The following is a 17222-nucleotide window of genomic DNA, read 5'->3' as shown; positions in this document are numbered from 1 at the left end:
AAACTTGAACTTAAGTATTGATGTATTAACAGTTCGCTATCATTATAAAGACAATCCTGTTTTTGAAAATTGCTTTCAAAATTATGCCTATTTCTGTCTACCAATATTAACTCAGAAGAGGTAGTTATCCAGAGAAGACAGTTTACACCCACACACTATTGGAGTTTCCTGTAGGAGAACTGAGCGGAAGTAAGGGCGAAGATTGGTCGGATGATGTACGTCAATATGCTCCGGGTACCATGGCTGATGGCGTGAAAATGATAACGAGCTCTTATAGAATCGAAGATAAAGCTGTTACTTAATTTGATATTGTCTTAAACTTCAGTTTATAATCTAAAAGCATATAGAATGGAGGTGTGATTTGCAGGAAACAGTACTGCACAAACCTAGTATTAATAAGGGTATATGTCCTCAGTTTTAACGGAAAAGATCTGCATTATGTCCTTAAAGGTTAAAAGATCTTGTACTGTGAAGTGGTAATATATTTATTTTTTGAGCTTTTGGTCTAGTATAGTCAGGGTCATGTTAGGACGGCTTCCCATGTATGCAGTGTGTAGCGTGTATGAAGTGCGAGGTGTGTGTTTTAGGAGACTGCGGTATGTTTGTGTTGTTTCTTTTTATATAGTGGAACTGTTGCCCTTATGATAGTGCTATATCACTGAAGCGTGCCGCCGAAAACAACAAGCAACACACCCTACCCGGTCACTTTCTACTGACAACGGGTCGTCCCAATGTAAAAGACGGGTGTACATTCCTCACGTGTGCGACAAGACCTCCCACATCCAACAACCAACCATGTGTTATATGAAAAGTTCTTTATAACAAAAGACAGGATTTTTTTTTTTCTTTTGAGCAAGTTTTGAATACATGTATATGCTCATTTTCATAAAGATAAAGTATTAGGTATATTAAACAAATGTTTAATATGTTTTATAGCACATTTTAATTATTAAGGGTACATATTTGTCTTACGACTTTTGCAACGTTTGACGTGTCATACACCGGAGAGTTAGGTGGTAATACTTGTACGAAATATAACGCCGAACCATTCAAACTATTTTCCACCAAGATTTAAGCGTCGAACCTTATAATGCCTTAGGCTTCCACCAATGTCATCAAATTAAACAATATTTTCTGAAATTGATCGTCTGACTCCGTTTTTATAGAGTCTCTGTGTGGTTCTTTAGAGTCCTAGAAGGGTCGTATTTATGATGCAGAATATGACCATGGTTAATGTGGACAAGTCGTCCATGATAACCATAGACTCTCTAGAGCTCGACATGTGATACAGGTGAAAAACGATTCCAGCAACTTAATGATAACTTAATCCTGTAATATTTGAAATATTCTTTACTATAATAACAATATTGAATTGATTCCATCATTGTAGTTTATGATGCCCATACTTTCGGTTGTATTAGTTTATCAAGAGAGTTAATTAAAGTTCAGATTGGAAGTGCCTGCTTCAGTGGGACATTAATTTGAATATCTGCCTTAGAAGTGGTATAAAATAAGATCGGACATGTGGGACATATATCGGGCATGTGCAACACCGCTCGGACATGTGGAATACAGCTCGGACATGTGGGACATATATCGGACATGTGCAACACCGCTCGGACATGTGGAATACCCATCGGACATGTGGGACATTTATCGGACATGTGCAACACCGCTCGGACATGTGGAATACAGCTCGGACATGTGGGACACTCGGACATGTTCTCGGACATGTGGAATACAGCTCGGACATGTGTGGACATATATTCGAACATGTGAAACACCGCTCGGACATGTGGAATACAGCTCGGACATGTGTGACATATATCGGACATGTGGAATACACCGCTCGGACATGTGGAATACAGCTCGGACATGTGGGACAATTCTCGGACATGTGGACATACAGCAGGACATGTGCGACACAGCTCGGACATGTGGAATACAGCTCGGACATGTGGGACATATATCGGACATGTGGGACATATATCAGACATGTGCGACACAGCTCGGACATGTGGAATGCAGCTCGAACATGTGTGACACGGTTAGTTAAATTACTCACGTCGTCTTTAAATAAGTTCGGAATCTTGGAGTTTTGTCTTGATGACAATGATACGGTATATATTTTGAACTAGATAAATAAAGTTTCAGATTACTCGATGATACATACTTATTTGTTCCCCAATTCAAAGGTGGCGTTACTTTATGTTACTTTATCATTCATTATTACTACAACATTAAAAAAAATTAAGAATCCAAATTATTTGTTAAATTGTTATGAACAATAGAATTATTTCAATAAACAATAGAAGAGAGCTAACTCCTTCAATGAATGGGCCATAAAGGAGGATGAATGTAGTGTAAAACATTGGCATCTATTTGAGTCTCTGCGTTTCTGATTATTCAACTTGGATAATGAAACTTCTTACTCAGAGTCTAATACTAAAACGTCATACCCTTTACTGACACACAATTAACTAAGAATGACGTCGATTATAGGGTCTTGTTAAGCTGAAAGATGTACAGCAATTCCATGAAAATAGAATTAGGTGAGAAAAACAGCTTGTTCGTGACGAGGTCAATAACGCCAGAACAAAGGGATTTGCTCCCTGGATTCCAGAGCTGTTTGAAGTATGAAATGACCAACGTCTGAGATAAATCCTGAGAAATCATCAGGACAATTGGTACACTTTACATAATGAGATAGGTTTCGCGGAGATCTGTGCGGGGGGTCGTCTGTCAGGTACGCCAATATCAGCACGGAACGTCACGTACTGTCGTTATTACAAGCTGAAATCATACAGCGGCAATGTTATATCACTCATAATGTTTTTAGGATAATAAGGCATGCATTCTTAATCTGAACATCACATAATGTCGTGGGCTTTAATAACGTACATACCATGCTTTCATTGGCTCTGTACCACAACGAGGTTAATTATTACTTTGAGGAAAGCTTTGGATAACATATAATAATGTGTATGCCAATAAAGATGTTGTTTCCGAGCCTGCTTAACGGTCACAGAGTATTGTCATGATGATTAAACAACTGCATTTATAATGTGTAATACACCGAATTGATATGCCAAATTAAAATGCACAACTCTGACTTAAATGCGGAACAGAATAACCATGTTAGCATACCAAATTAAAATGCTGCGTTTAACATGCTAGATAATTGCAATTCAGATACTAATTAATTTTGCAAAAAAATGCAATGAGTATGCAGATACATCGACAACAAAATAGTAAGAATTACAGATGTATGTAGTAAAGCGTGCAAAAAAGTAAATACCTTTTTGAAAACATCCTAACTGTCTCATTCCTGTTCTTCCTAAGTAGTACCCCAGTATAATGTGAGGAGTTTGTACTGTCGGTGGTTTGTGTCTGACTTGACCTTGATCCTACTTGTTCTTCCTATGTAGTACCCCAGTATAATGTGAGGAGTTTGTACTGTCGGTGGTTTGTGTCTGACTTGACCTTGATCCTACTTGTTCTTCCTATGTAGTACCCCAGTATAATGTGAGGAGTTTGTACTGTCGGTGGTTTGTGTCTGACTTGACCTTGATCCTACTTGTTCTTCCTATGTAGTACCCCAGTATAATGTGAGGAGTTTTTACTGTCGGTGGTTTGTGTCTGACTTGACCTTGATCCTACTTGTTCTTCCTATGTAGTACCCCAGTATAATGTGAGGAGTTTGTACTGTCGGTGGTTTGTGTCTGACTTGACCTTGATCCTACTTGGTGTACCCCAGTATAATGTGAGGAGTTTGTACTGACCTTGATCCTACTTGTTTTCCTATGTAGTACCCCAGTATAATGTGAGGAGTTTGTACTTCGGTGGTTTGTGTTGACTTGACCTTGATCCTACTTGTTCATGTAGTACGTATATGTTTTGATGTTACCGCTATATACCCGTATGTGAGGAGTTTGTACTTCGGTGGTTTGTGTCTGACTTGACCTTGATCCTTTGTTTTCCTATGTAGTACGTATAATGTGAGGAGTTTGTACTTCGGTGGTTTGTGTCTGACTTGTTGATCCTTGTTCTTCCTATGTAGTACCCCAGTATAATGTGAGGAGTTTGTACTGTCGGTGGTTTTGTGATGTGTACCCCATATAATGTGAGGACTTTGTACCTTGATCCTACTTGTTCTTCCTATGTAGTACCCCAGTATAATGTGAGGAGTTTGACTGGAGTGGTTGTACTTGACCTTGATCCTACTTGTGTAGTACCCCGTTTGTGTCTGACTTGACCTTGATCCTACTTGTTCTTCCTATGTAGTACCCCAGTATAATGTGAGGAGTTTGTACTGTCGGTGGTTTGTGTTGACTTGACCTTGTCCATTGTTCTTCTATGTAGTACCCCAGTATAATGTGAGGAGTTTGTACTGTCGGTGGTTTGTGTTGACTTGACCTTGATCCTACTTGTTCTTCCTATGTAGTACCCCAGTATATGTGGGAGTTTGTACTGTCGGTGGTTTGTGTTGGACTTGACCTTGATCCTACTTGTTCTTCCTATGTAGTACCCCAGTATAATGTGAGGAGTTTGTACTGTCGGTGGTTTGTGTTGGACCAGACCTTGATCTTGCAGCACAATATGCCTGTCACCCTTTTTATACCCTTGTATAATTTCTTGCTATCCGTGAAATCAAGTGTATTAAACCTTGCAAATCTTATAAAAAAAACATCAGCTTTTGGACGACATTTGGTTCTTAATTGACTGGATTCGCTTAATGTCTTCTGTGCTAGTAACATTAAAATTGCTTTAATAATAAGGTTGGTACAATATATAACAAGGAGAAATGATTAGTAATGGTCTGAAAATGCTCCTGTTCAGTTTATAAGGGAGAATAGAACAACCTACAATACTTCATTTTGCTTTGTCTGGAAACAAGAACAATTCGACAGTAACAGCCATAAAGTTCCCTGGTTTCGAACAATGTTTTCAGTGCCTTCTTTAACAGGCTGTAAACAAAATGCAGAAATGGAATTAGTTTCAACTTACAGTCACATGTCGGTTCAATAAATCCGCAATAGTTGATAAAGTATAACCGTGGTTAGCGCTTTAATATTTTGGCGTCAAATTCCTGGCGCAAAAAACCGTATAAATGAACTTAACCTTCTTGTCCTTGAGATGTATTCGTGTCATCAGGTGACCATTCCTGTACTTGGCAGACTATTTTACGTGACACATCGATCGGATGACGGCATTTTATATGTATATACCAATTAGTTTAACACATATCAGACGTTTTCCTCAGACATGTAATGAAACACGTCAATCATATACTACATATTTACTGGTAGTAATGGGATATCGATCATCTAACAGTAATCAATCCTTTGTATTACATTTACACCTTCGGGGAATCATAAAAATCTGATTTAAGCATTTTCCGCCCACGCGGGAATCTGCTCCTACGTATCAGGGTCGGGGCCCGGGGGACACGGGTTACGGCGTGCGTGGGCCCGAGGGATCCCTGGCTGATGAACATTATGACGAGCAGACAATGTAAAACAGGATGAGTTTACAACATACAGACTTCCTGGTGCCGTGAGTAGGCTGATTTAGGCAAGGTTAACACGACCAACAAGGACTAAATTGCAAAACCGAGACTGTTTCCGGTAAATTATAGGTGTCGCTGTATATTTCCGCTTTCCAACATATATCGTTAGGTATCTCATTTCCGGCCCGAAATGGAATACCGTTTCGCTGTATACGAGTTGTCAATACCAGATCGAATTATCAAAGCACGTTCGGCATCTCTTGATTTTCAAAGACAAATCTAGAGAGCGACTTCCTTATTTATACGTTTGGTATACACTCTGGTATACTAAAAGCTTATCATAATGTGACTCATCGCATGTAGTTTAATGTACCATTCTTTGCAAAAGATAACACTAATTCATCTGCTTGGAAACGCATCACACAAATAGGACATAACTGTTTCGCCACTTTGTCAGACAATTGATATGGAACAGTTTTTCAAAGAGACATGATTTTCAGTGCTTTAATGCAATTTTGTTAAAACCAACGATACTATTTGCAATCGGTTGGAACATTGAAACTTTCATCGTATCTCGTTATCAAATATTAAATTATAAATATGTTTTTTTATCGAGATTTAAATCAAAATCAATGTTTTGCTTTTGAAGTTAACCTTGAGTAGTGTTAAATATCATCTTTCCCCTGCGGGTCGTTAAATATCCCAGCTTTGAAGTATATATATGATGAGTGTGAAGCTAAGATTCCTGTGCGGGTATCAAACATCCAATCTCTTATTGATTGATATATATATATATATATATATATGTATCCTGTAAAAACGAATATAAGATAATTAGGTCTTATTTGTAACAGTATTTTATCACTTGGAGAAATCTTAGTTTAATTTGATTATTGATTTCGAAAGGGGAAGGTTTCCTACCAGTGTAGCAATTAGCTTCTTTAAGACTTTGCTATCTATGTCACCTATTGATGTGGCACGGGATTTTTTTTTCATATATCATAATTGTCTTCTATCAAAATTTGAATTTTCCAAAACAACACTCTATATATCATTTAAATGTCATTTTTATTGGTGTAAAATGCAGCTAAGTATTTAGCTTAATTTATGCATCGGAAACACCAATACAAGTTTTATTTTATTAGACTTTTGTAGAATTTGTTTGTGTTAATAATGTCCTTTTCTTCAGCATATAGACTAATTCGAGTTATGCCCCCTTGTATGGATTTTACATTTTGTCGGTACGAGTTATGCCCCTTTGGGATAGAGGAAGGGCATTTGATTGGTCAATGTGTCCGAAAGGGGTTACAGACCCCAAATATTTCATCAGAACCCTAAGCGTCAGGCAGCCATATTGAAATTTTCCTCCTCAACAGTTTTAACCTGTTTTGAATATGGCTTTTAGACTTTATTTTTGAATTCCCGCCCTTTCCCACCCTATAAAGGTTTTTTATTTTGTATATCTCACATACGGGCTAAACGGCGATTTTTTCTTTGTAAACCCCCACATTGGCTTTTTGGTTTATTTAATTCTTGAAGCAACTATTGTTTTATGTGCATTTCAGGCGGTTTTTACTTTGTAACCCCCACATTGGCTTTTTGGTTTATTTAATTCTTGAAGCAAATATTGTTTTATGTGTGTTTCACATAAATTTTGTCTTGTATTTTATTGATTATCATTTGCTGTTGATTTAATAAATACCCTGTCACCCTCTGTGAGGGTGGCCTTATTCATTCAATATAGTTGTTGAGTTGTTACTTGTAAGTGTGTAGATGCATAAAGACATTACCGTTTTAACTTATGCAAGGTTTATAAAAAGCTGCGCTAGATGTATCAGGTGATATTATTTCGGGGTCTATTCGTAATAATTCAATATTTATAAACGCTGTTGAGATGAGTAAGAATTATCATTATAAATATCTTGTACATAAAAGCACAATGGAATAAATGAATTTCGATTTTTACGTCAAAGGTTGATGAGCAATTCTTATTCAGAGGTGAACACTGTGCAAAGGTTTGTGTCTGTTTTGTGATCCACTATTTACATGCAGAACGATTTTAAAGATGCTGGACTGCTGGGAGTTTTACGTGACACTAGTAAAGATATAAACATGGATCAACCAATGTGCACAAAAGCGGTGTTCTGAGCGTATTTCAATCACTTTATTGTCAAACATATACCGTCACTCGCAAGGTTTTATTCAACAAGTGATATAAATATAGATCCGGTGGAAATGTTCCTTCTGTCTAGGCTTTTTAACATTGCCCAAACGGAGATTGCTTGTAGATCTGAATCCGATATGTGTGTACATATTTCTTGCATGATAGCCAATATCCTTTTTATATCTGCCATTTTTCCGCGTTTGCAATTTCCTCTAGCAACCTCGTCAGCAACGACAGCTTACAACTAAACCGAGTCTGTTTAACTGTAATCAAGACATGTGACATTGACCTTTAACAAAGCTGGAGTTCCCGCTATCTGTATGTCGCTGTCTGTCACTATATATGGGAAGATACCATGTATATTGCATATAATGATATTAATGTTTACGAACTTATCATTTAAATAAGATCCATCTTGCTTCTATTCACGTCAATATTCAGCATGCTTATATAATGATTACCCCGGATGTTGATATTCCCTTTTTATCCTATTTGGTATTATCATATCCCGTCCAGTCTGCTGCCACATTAAGTCTGTGTAGACTACTTTTCCTTAAAACATCGCGGTAATGTAAAATATACAGTACAGGTGAAAATACGTTCCAGAAATCGTAGAAAAAACAGTCAACGTGTACTATTTAAATGTAAATATTATTGGCTTTATCACATATCAAGCTGTTCCCTGTACATTAGTTCAGCAAAGAAACAGTATTGTGTTATGAGACCAGAGCCAGGCCATTGTTGTGATTCCTAAAGCTTTGGGATGACGTTTGTTGTATTTTAAATATCACCATTGCAGTAAAATTACAATGGGACGGAAACCCGTAGCAATTCCAATTTATTAAATGAATTCTACAAAATTCGCCCAAATGGTGGTGTAATATTGGTCTGTTTACATGTAACACTGCTGGTTAGGATTATTTGGGTTTAGAGTTTAGTCACAACGTATTCAGTAATTGATCGAAAATCGATTCGTTTTCAGTTTTCGACCATAGATCCTTGGAATTGAGTTATCAGACTATCTTTTCTCTATGTTTGCATAATTGTATAAAATTTAAAGGCAAGCAATAAAACCAGGAAATACACATTAAACAAACTGTACCTCAGATATCCAAAGGAAAATGTGTTTATTACATTCAGAAGATTGTTTATCGACAAAGGTACTTGAAATATATATAAACTTACATGGTAGCTTTGTTACTTCAGAATCCTTTAACGTGCTAGATAAGCCGAATATCATTACAGTGTAACCACAAAGAAGTGATAACAATCCGTTTGCTAACCCAGTTGGATTTTAGCATCACAGAGTTATCCGTATATGCGATAAATCGCCTTTATGACATATTATTCCTCCGTTAACAATTCATAAAACTTCTAAATCTCGATATTTATTATCAATTGTTAAGTTTCAAGGTCGATATTAAAATCTCACACTAAGATACAATATCCACACTACTGTACAACGCGATATCAACACGTTGAAAACCCGTATTCTGTTTTTATGAACATCGATATTTACAAACGAAACAGAAGATTGACATCCGATACACATTTCTCTTAAACAAATCATGTTTTATATGCACTTGGAGCTTTGGATGGCATTTTTGAAAATGTTCCAAATAACGATTAGTTCAAATACATACCATATACATGGCTTTTCGCGGGTCACTCTTTTATAATCTAGAAGTGTTAATTTGGCGAAATCGAAATTCATCCATTTACCATATCAATGACCCACGAAAATAACCAGTAAAGTTTTTAAAATGTTGTCTTCTATGGCGAAATAGCGTATCAATCAGCATTGTGGCGAACAGACTCACATATTTATACTTCAAATCAGGTTATTCCCCCAGTGATTATGAAAAAAATCATTGGAATATAATCGTAAACCAAGGGTAACACTGGGCCCTGCTCATTTTCAATAGCAGTAATACCTGTATATTTTATCGACTTTAAGTACGCTTTATGCGCAAGTTTTTATTCCGGATCACAGATCAAAGTGTTGTTGTGAATATAAAGTAGAATTAAAACGTGTTGTTGTGAATATCTAGTAGCATTGAAAAGTGTTAACTTGGTAGTAGTGCATCAATACTTGTAGAAGCATTAAAAGTTGGTATGACGTCAATACGTAATAGATTGAAATTTGTAAGTACAGACTAATTCGCAGTGCTATGTAACTGGCAGTCGATGCTACCTTGCTTTACAAGAGTGACAGCTGCAACATTCATTGTCACTATCAAAGAAAAACAATATTGTTATGCAAAGTTTTAGTTATCAAGACATTGGTTTTTTCCCCTTAAGTAAAATGATTAATGCAGACGTTACGTAAATTTTTGCTACCCTTTTCACAGTATTATCCGGATAAAAATTCTACAATCAATTGGATAATGTTTTATATTAGACATTTTGCATTGATTAAACGTATCGACTTGTATATGCTATTCCCAGCCGTGTAAACACCAGCCACGACGGTACCATGTAAAGTAAGCCGTGGGTCCTGTAGAATGGACAAAATCGCAGGTTTCCTTTTTCTTTGTAAAGTATACCAATTGATATCTATAAGGGTCAAAATGGGTATTAAAAAATTGCAGAAAAAAAATAAAATAAATAACTAAATGAATGAATGAATGAATAAATAAATAAATAAATAAATATAAATAAATAAATAAATACAACATATTCAAACATTGATGATGCGAGACGATTACCAACGATCACGATTTTCGCCGCATTATCATCATTGTTCTGGTAAACCAAGAAAACCATGTGATATTGTTTTACGATTTAACCGGTGTCGTTTGATTTGAACCTCAGTGATTACAAGGAATTGATTTGCCTAGGTAGAAAGTATTCTTAGAACCATATCAAATATATAATGCTTTAACTGATGAATTGAACTAGCACTTTAGTACGTGTTGGCCTAGTCATTGCGTGCGGACATCAAATATGCATGAACTAATTATCAAGTGTTTACCGATGTGGTGTTGATGAGATACAAACACGAGCACTGTCGCGTAAGGGTCATTTTTTGTAGATGTGAAACACGTACACATACCTGTGTTGAGTATTTCATTAATTGGTTTTTTTTTACTCAGAGAACTGAGAACTGTTAAATAATGTGTTTTCGTGTCAAACGCCAATATATGATGTCACGAATGCGTTACAACAGGCCGTTTGTTTAGTTGTTTATTAATGTTCTATGACGTTCTATTTCGTTGCATTAATTTGCCGTTTTATTACTTAACGATGTGCGTGTTATAATTTTAGATTGTAATTTATCAAGGCGGCATTTGGTTTTTAGCGATTTGGTCCGAAATGCAACTGATAGGTTGATTTAAAAACACTAAACGAAAAGAGACAAATGCAAACATAATCTGTCATTTGCTTCATTTTAATAGATTTTTGATACTCGTTTCGATTTTTGTTTTAAATTCTAGACAGAAATGAGTTAGATGATGTTGTCAGAATAAACATTGATTTCATGGAAATCGAAATGCAGGACAATTGTCAGTAGGCGGTGTCGATTGGCTAATGTGTTCCCTGGAGTGAAACGTGTTTCATGTTTAAATGCGCAGTGTTTCATTCTGATCATGCAATGCTCCTCTGGTGGATTTGGGTGTTTTGTTGAAAGCTTTGCAGGTCAAAGAAAACCGTATTTGCTAAATTATCGCTTGTAAAGAATCCAATGCTCACCAGGAAACACGTTATTGCCTGCGTGACGAAGTCGTTGCATTCATTTTTTTGTTTCACTAATACCTCATTTTCTTTACTGACAGCACAAATTAATTTGAAAATAGCATTATCAGATTTTAGCAATACCTCCGTTCCAATCCATATTTTTATTTTAATTATATTTTTTTACATCTCCAAAACAATATTTTTCATATAGGTTCTCATATATTTGTGCTCAACTTTCATTCACCACAAACATTTTCATTTTTTTTATATTATTCCTGGATTTTATTAGTTAATATCACATTTATCGATTAACTCGAAATACAAGCTTATAACATATATAGAGATTTCCAACAAGCGTTTGAAACCTCTAATTAATGCAATGAAGAAGCAATTACTAGATAAATATTTATATTGTAATTATTACGAATATTAGACCTTATGCAGACCATCAAAATAAGATAAATGTAAGATAGTTGCAGAGACAAAATATTAGATGGAAATAGGTGGGAATCTATCGTTTAATATCCCGTCTTTACACTACACTCTAATAACGTGTACGCGGCGTCCAGTTCACGCTTTATGATGCTCGACCGCCTTCAGAGCATATTATATATCAATCATTTGGACAATAACTCATGTTTAATCCTATACATATATGTCTAATTAACACATTCAAATACATATAGAATACGATTTGATCGCGATCAAAACACGGAATTTCCACCCAGGTATTGATATCAGTAATAATAAAAAGATTTTTTAAATCTGAATTTTAAGTTGACTCTTTGGCCCCGCCTCCAGAACATAATCATATTAGTCAGTTGGGCAATAATTGATGTTTAATCGTATACATATGTCTAAATAACACATTTATATGCATATAGAATAATGTGTATTTTTTTATTGTCTGCGTAATGCGTACCTAATTCCATATAGGGCTTAGTGCCATAGTGTCATAAATTTTCAATTATCGTAATAGTGTAAAGAAATAACTTTGTTACTGAAGAAAAATAATAATTGACTTTAATAGTTGAAATTACCATTCGTTGGCAGAGTAGAACCTTAAAATAATATTATTCATTACTGTCCATAGAAGACGATGTATCCACAATAATGAGAAATGAGGTACGATTCCAAAGCATCTTACAGCTAAAAGAGACAATGGCAGATGCAATACATCGATTGTGTTTATGTTTTAACAGTGCAATATTAAGCATGTTTGGGCGCGGGATGTTGCATCATACTAAAATACGAAAACATCAGTGGATGTCGGGTGACGATCATGTAATGTAATAAAATAGTCCAAATTGGTGATAAGCAAGTTCGCCTACATAATGATTTCCTTTAATATCTCCATTATATGATGTAATTATGTTTATCATTAAATTCTTGAAGTTATTAAATTGTATTCGATTAATGTAATTGGACATTTTCTTCGCCATATCAAAACAAGATTATGTCTGTGATGACGCTTTCTTCCTGTTATAAACTCTTTGATGGATTTACAGCTATCACACTACCTCCTCTATATTAAACAAGCCCAACTTAGTTGCATATTGAAATAATTAAATTTTGCTTGTAACGAGAGTTTTCATTTGCTTCAAAAATGTTTTTATCAGCCCATCAAAAAAAAAAAAAAAAAAATGACGTGGCCGTTTGTAACATCGCTTCCTATTGGTTGGTATAAATGCCTAATGATTACACGGGAAAAGAGTCTAAGAATGAATATAAGGGATTTACATGAGCAGATTTTGTTTATGCTATATAGATACAACGCTAAATTCCAAGTGCACTCTCATCATTGACCACTTCAGGTTTGAAATAATAGCAAATTCCTGGTAGTAGTTGTCATGTTCAGGGGAATTGAGTAATTTAGAATAAGAAAAATAATACGACCATACTTTTAATTGTAGAATGAAAGAACTGCTCAGTACAAATCAAGTTTTAATGTTTTTCACACAGGAACCATGCGAGCCTGCGGTGATTCATGTTCAACTGAATATAGCTGATATTTGAAATCACGCCATACTGGATGACTCTTTGACCTTTGAAGTCACGCAAATTCATCATTAAACTAATTCATCAAAATTAGTTTATTAAATATACCAGAGTAAGTATGGAACTATTTCTATAATGTATGTCGGAATATATTACATAGACATGACAGCACAAACATGGCATGACAGAAAATATATAACTTGATCTTTAATGTATATAGTTCTATGCAAAGTATAAACCGAAGTGATGTCATACCAAATAAATTGTCCTACTTAATTCTAAAATTGAATCATATAGGATATTTATACGTATAAATTGAATAATTCTTGCGGTTTTTTTTTTAATTGCACTTTTTTTTTTATTTTAAATGAATTTCAGAAAATACCAACATTCTATGCGTTAGGTCAAGACTATGTATATATGAACCTGGATATTTTCATTAATCTAGAGAGATCAACGCATTTCGATTCAGCACTATCCCACTCATCTTCGATATCCCATGGGTCGTTATACCCACTCCAACATTATGTCATCGCAAAGCTGAAGAGCCTGAGTGTGACGACCGATGAAATAGGCAGTTTGGTCTATTGAATCATATCAAAAGAATCGAATACGATATACTATGGCTTTGAAGTTGGGCACCGTGTTAATCTTCCAAGAAAGTATGTAGGTTTGTGATTGGTTAGAATTAACATTTCAAAAGATAAAAAGTCCTGATATAAAACGAGACAACATTAGACTTTATAATGGATACCAGACGAGACTAAATACTATAAACCAAAAGGAAATAAAAGGATCACGCAAAATAGTACATTTTGATAAAGGACCAATATACGTAACTTTTCAATATGAAAGACGTGTATTATGATATCATTCCGTGCAGATAAACCTATGATATTGAATGGTCAAATATGCCTGCCATCTTGAAACTGTCGCTATTGCAAAACTGACAATTACCGAAACTTTTCGTATAATCATTGGCCTACTAATTTTCTACGGCCGATAACATGTTTGTTTCTGGTTTTTCCCATGCGAAGTCGATCGGATCACGTGATATTTTCCGGAAAGCGAGACTTTATATGAACTTCTTTTTTTTCCGTTTTAGTTTGTATTTATTGTAGGCTACAATAATTATTTTATTTTTTTTTTAAATATTTTTTTCGAAACTTCACATTTGGTCTCTACAACAACTTATCTGGCTTTAGTCAACATTTTATGCAGAGAGAGAACGTGGTAATTTTCCTGCTATTGTTGTGATTACAATACAAACTGAAAGTTACGTATTATTGGGCCTTTTTGATAGTTCTCTAAATAACAAGACAGTTAAAGTAAGAAGTATTCCTACACTTTACCCACAGAGTGTTTAGATTAAGATGCTGTGTTTGTCCCCTCTCCTGATCAGATACTGATTGGTTACTTATATTCCTACACTTTATCCACAGAGTGTTTAGATTAAGATGCTGTGTTTGTCCCCTCTCCTGATCAGATACTGATTGGTAGAATAATAACGGACTACCGTTTACCCTTCCATCTCAATGATACCAAATAATGGCCGCCTACCAAAGTGGTTGGCTCAGTCATGAAATGCATATGAATTAGTCAACGATGTACGTATCGGTGCAGGTGATTTGTCATAGAAATTGGACGAAATTATTCTAAAAGCTCATATTACGAATGGAAGTCAACCCTTAAGAGGAAAATGTAGGTTTTTCGTTAGCTGCAGATTAAAAGTTAATGTCTTTGGCAACAGTAGAGTGACTTCCATAATGTGTCGGGCAATTGTTGTTTTGATACGAAATTAATGGACGCAGGAATGTGTCTCTTTATTCATATCTAAATTAGAATAATGAAATTGATCGACAGTTATTTTGTAGACATAATAAGTTTCTTAATGTATGTCTCTAAGTATGCCGTAAAACAAATCCATTATTTCCAATGCTGTGTCTATATATCTTTCCAAATAGGCTCCACGGAGGGAATACATTTGTTTTCAATTAATTCCTTTTTGCCTTTGACTTTATTTTTTTGTCCCCTTTTGTTCTTTATTTTTGAACCTTTCCTAAAATTGAGAGTTGTCCGTCTAGGAGTACCAATTCTGTTTTGGGAGGTACTCTACGATACTTAACTGTCAATTACTATCTATATACAATATCCCATACAATGCACCAAGAATGTTTACTACATTCTATATATAACGCGTATAATATGTCCATATACAATTTTGCAAATTAATAAAAGAAAGTAAAGAAAAAATGGGAAAACGAAACTTTAATGTCCATTTATCTATAGATAAACTACACATGATGTCTGTCTAGACACTAATTAAACCGTCAAATTAAACACGCTCAGCAAATATACAAGGTAAACGGTGATGATTGAAGGGTTAGAATCAAATAGTAGCTTTGTTTTGCTGGTGTAAATATAATTTTAGTGTGGACTTGCGTTACCACGATGTAACAGTGTAAGATAATTTTGTTACTCGTCAAAAGTAGCGAGTATATGAATCAATCGATATTTAGCTGTCGAGGGGAAGCTTGAGACTGTCTTCTGACAGGTAAGAATTGATTCGTCTATTCAGCAGAAGGCTGGGTAAACAGGCTTAATATATCGCTTGTGATACTCGCGAGTATTTACGTGCCGATGGACTGGTAGTAGATACATAAACACAAAAATCTATACGACAGCCACCAGGATACCGGGTTTATGGTGGAAGATCAAAGACGATGTGTAATTAGGGATAGATTGTTTATTAATCTAGGAAAACATCAAGACAAAAATGAGGTCCCACGAATGACAAAATGCATTAATGACATAGCGTTTTCTTCTCGTGATCGAGCGATCTCTCTCGTTATTTTCTGTATAAAGGCCCCCATAACTAAAAGAAAACATAAAATTTGTGCCATAATGACAATTTATCTCTTTACCACTACAACCAATTAGTGCCATAATGACAAGTTATCCCTTTACCATTACAACCACAATGACAAGTTATCCCTTTACCACTACAACCACAATGACAAGTTATCCCTTTACCACTACAACCACAATGACAAGTTATCCATTTACCACTACAACCACAATGACAAGTTATCCATTTACCACTACAACCACAATGACAAGTTATCCATTTACCACTACAACCACAATGACAAGTTATCCCTTTACCACTACATCCACAATGACAAGTTATCCCTTTACCACTACAACCACAATGACAAGTTATCCCTTTACCACTACAACCACAATGACAAGTTATCCCTTTACCACTACAACCACAATGACAAGTTATCCCTTTACCACTACAACCACAATGACAAGTTATCCCTTTACCACTACAACCACAATGACAAGTTATCCCTTTACCACTACAACCACAATGACTAGTTATCCCTTTACCACTACAACCACAATGACAAGTTATCCCTTTACCACTACAACCACAATGACTAGTTATCCCTTAACCACTACAACCACAATGACAAGTTAATCCCTTTACCACTACAACCACAATGACAAGTTATCCCTTTACCACTACAACCACAATAACAAGTTATCCCTTTACCACTACAACCACAATGACAAGTTATCCCTTTACCACTACAACCACAATAACAAGTTATCCCTTTACCACTACAACCACAATAACTAGTTATCCCTTTACCACTACATCCACAATGACAAGTTATCCCTTAACCACTACAACCACAATGACTAGTTATCCCTTAACCACTACAACCATAATAACAAGTTATCGCTTTACCACTACAACCACAATAACTAGTTATCCCTTTACCACTACATCCACAATGACAAGTTATCCCTTTACCACTACATCCACAATGACAAGTTATCCCTTAACCACTACAACCATAA

This window comes from Argopecten irradians, chromosome 1 (genome assembly GCF_041381155.1).
Source record: "Argopecten irradians isolate NY chromosome 1, Ai_NY, whole genome shotgun sequence".
Taxonomy (NCBI): Eukaryota; Metazoa; Mollusca; class Bivalvia; order Pectinida; family Pectinidae; genus Argopecten; species Argopecten irradians.
This window is presented reverse-complemented; position numbering follows the sequence as displayed.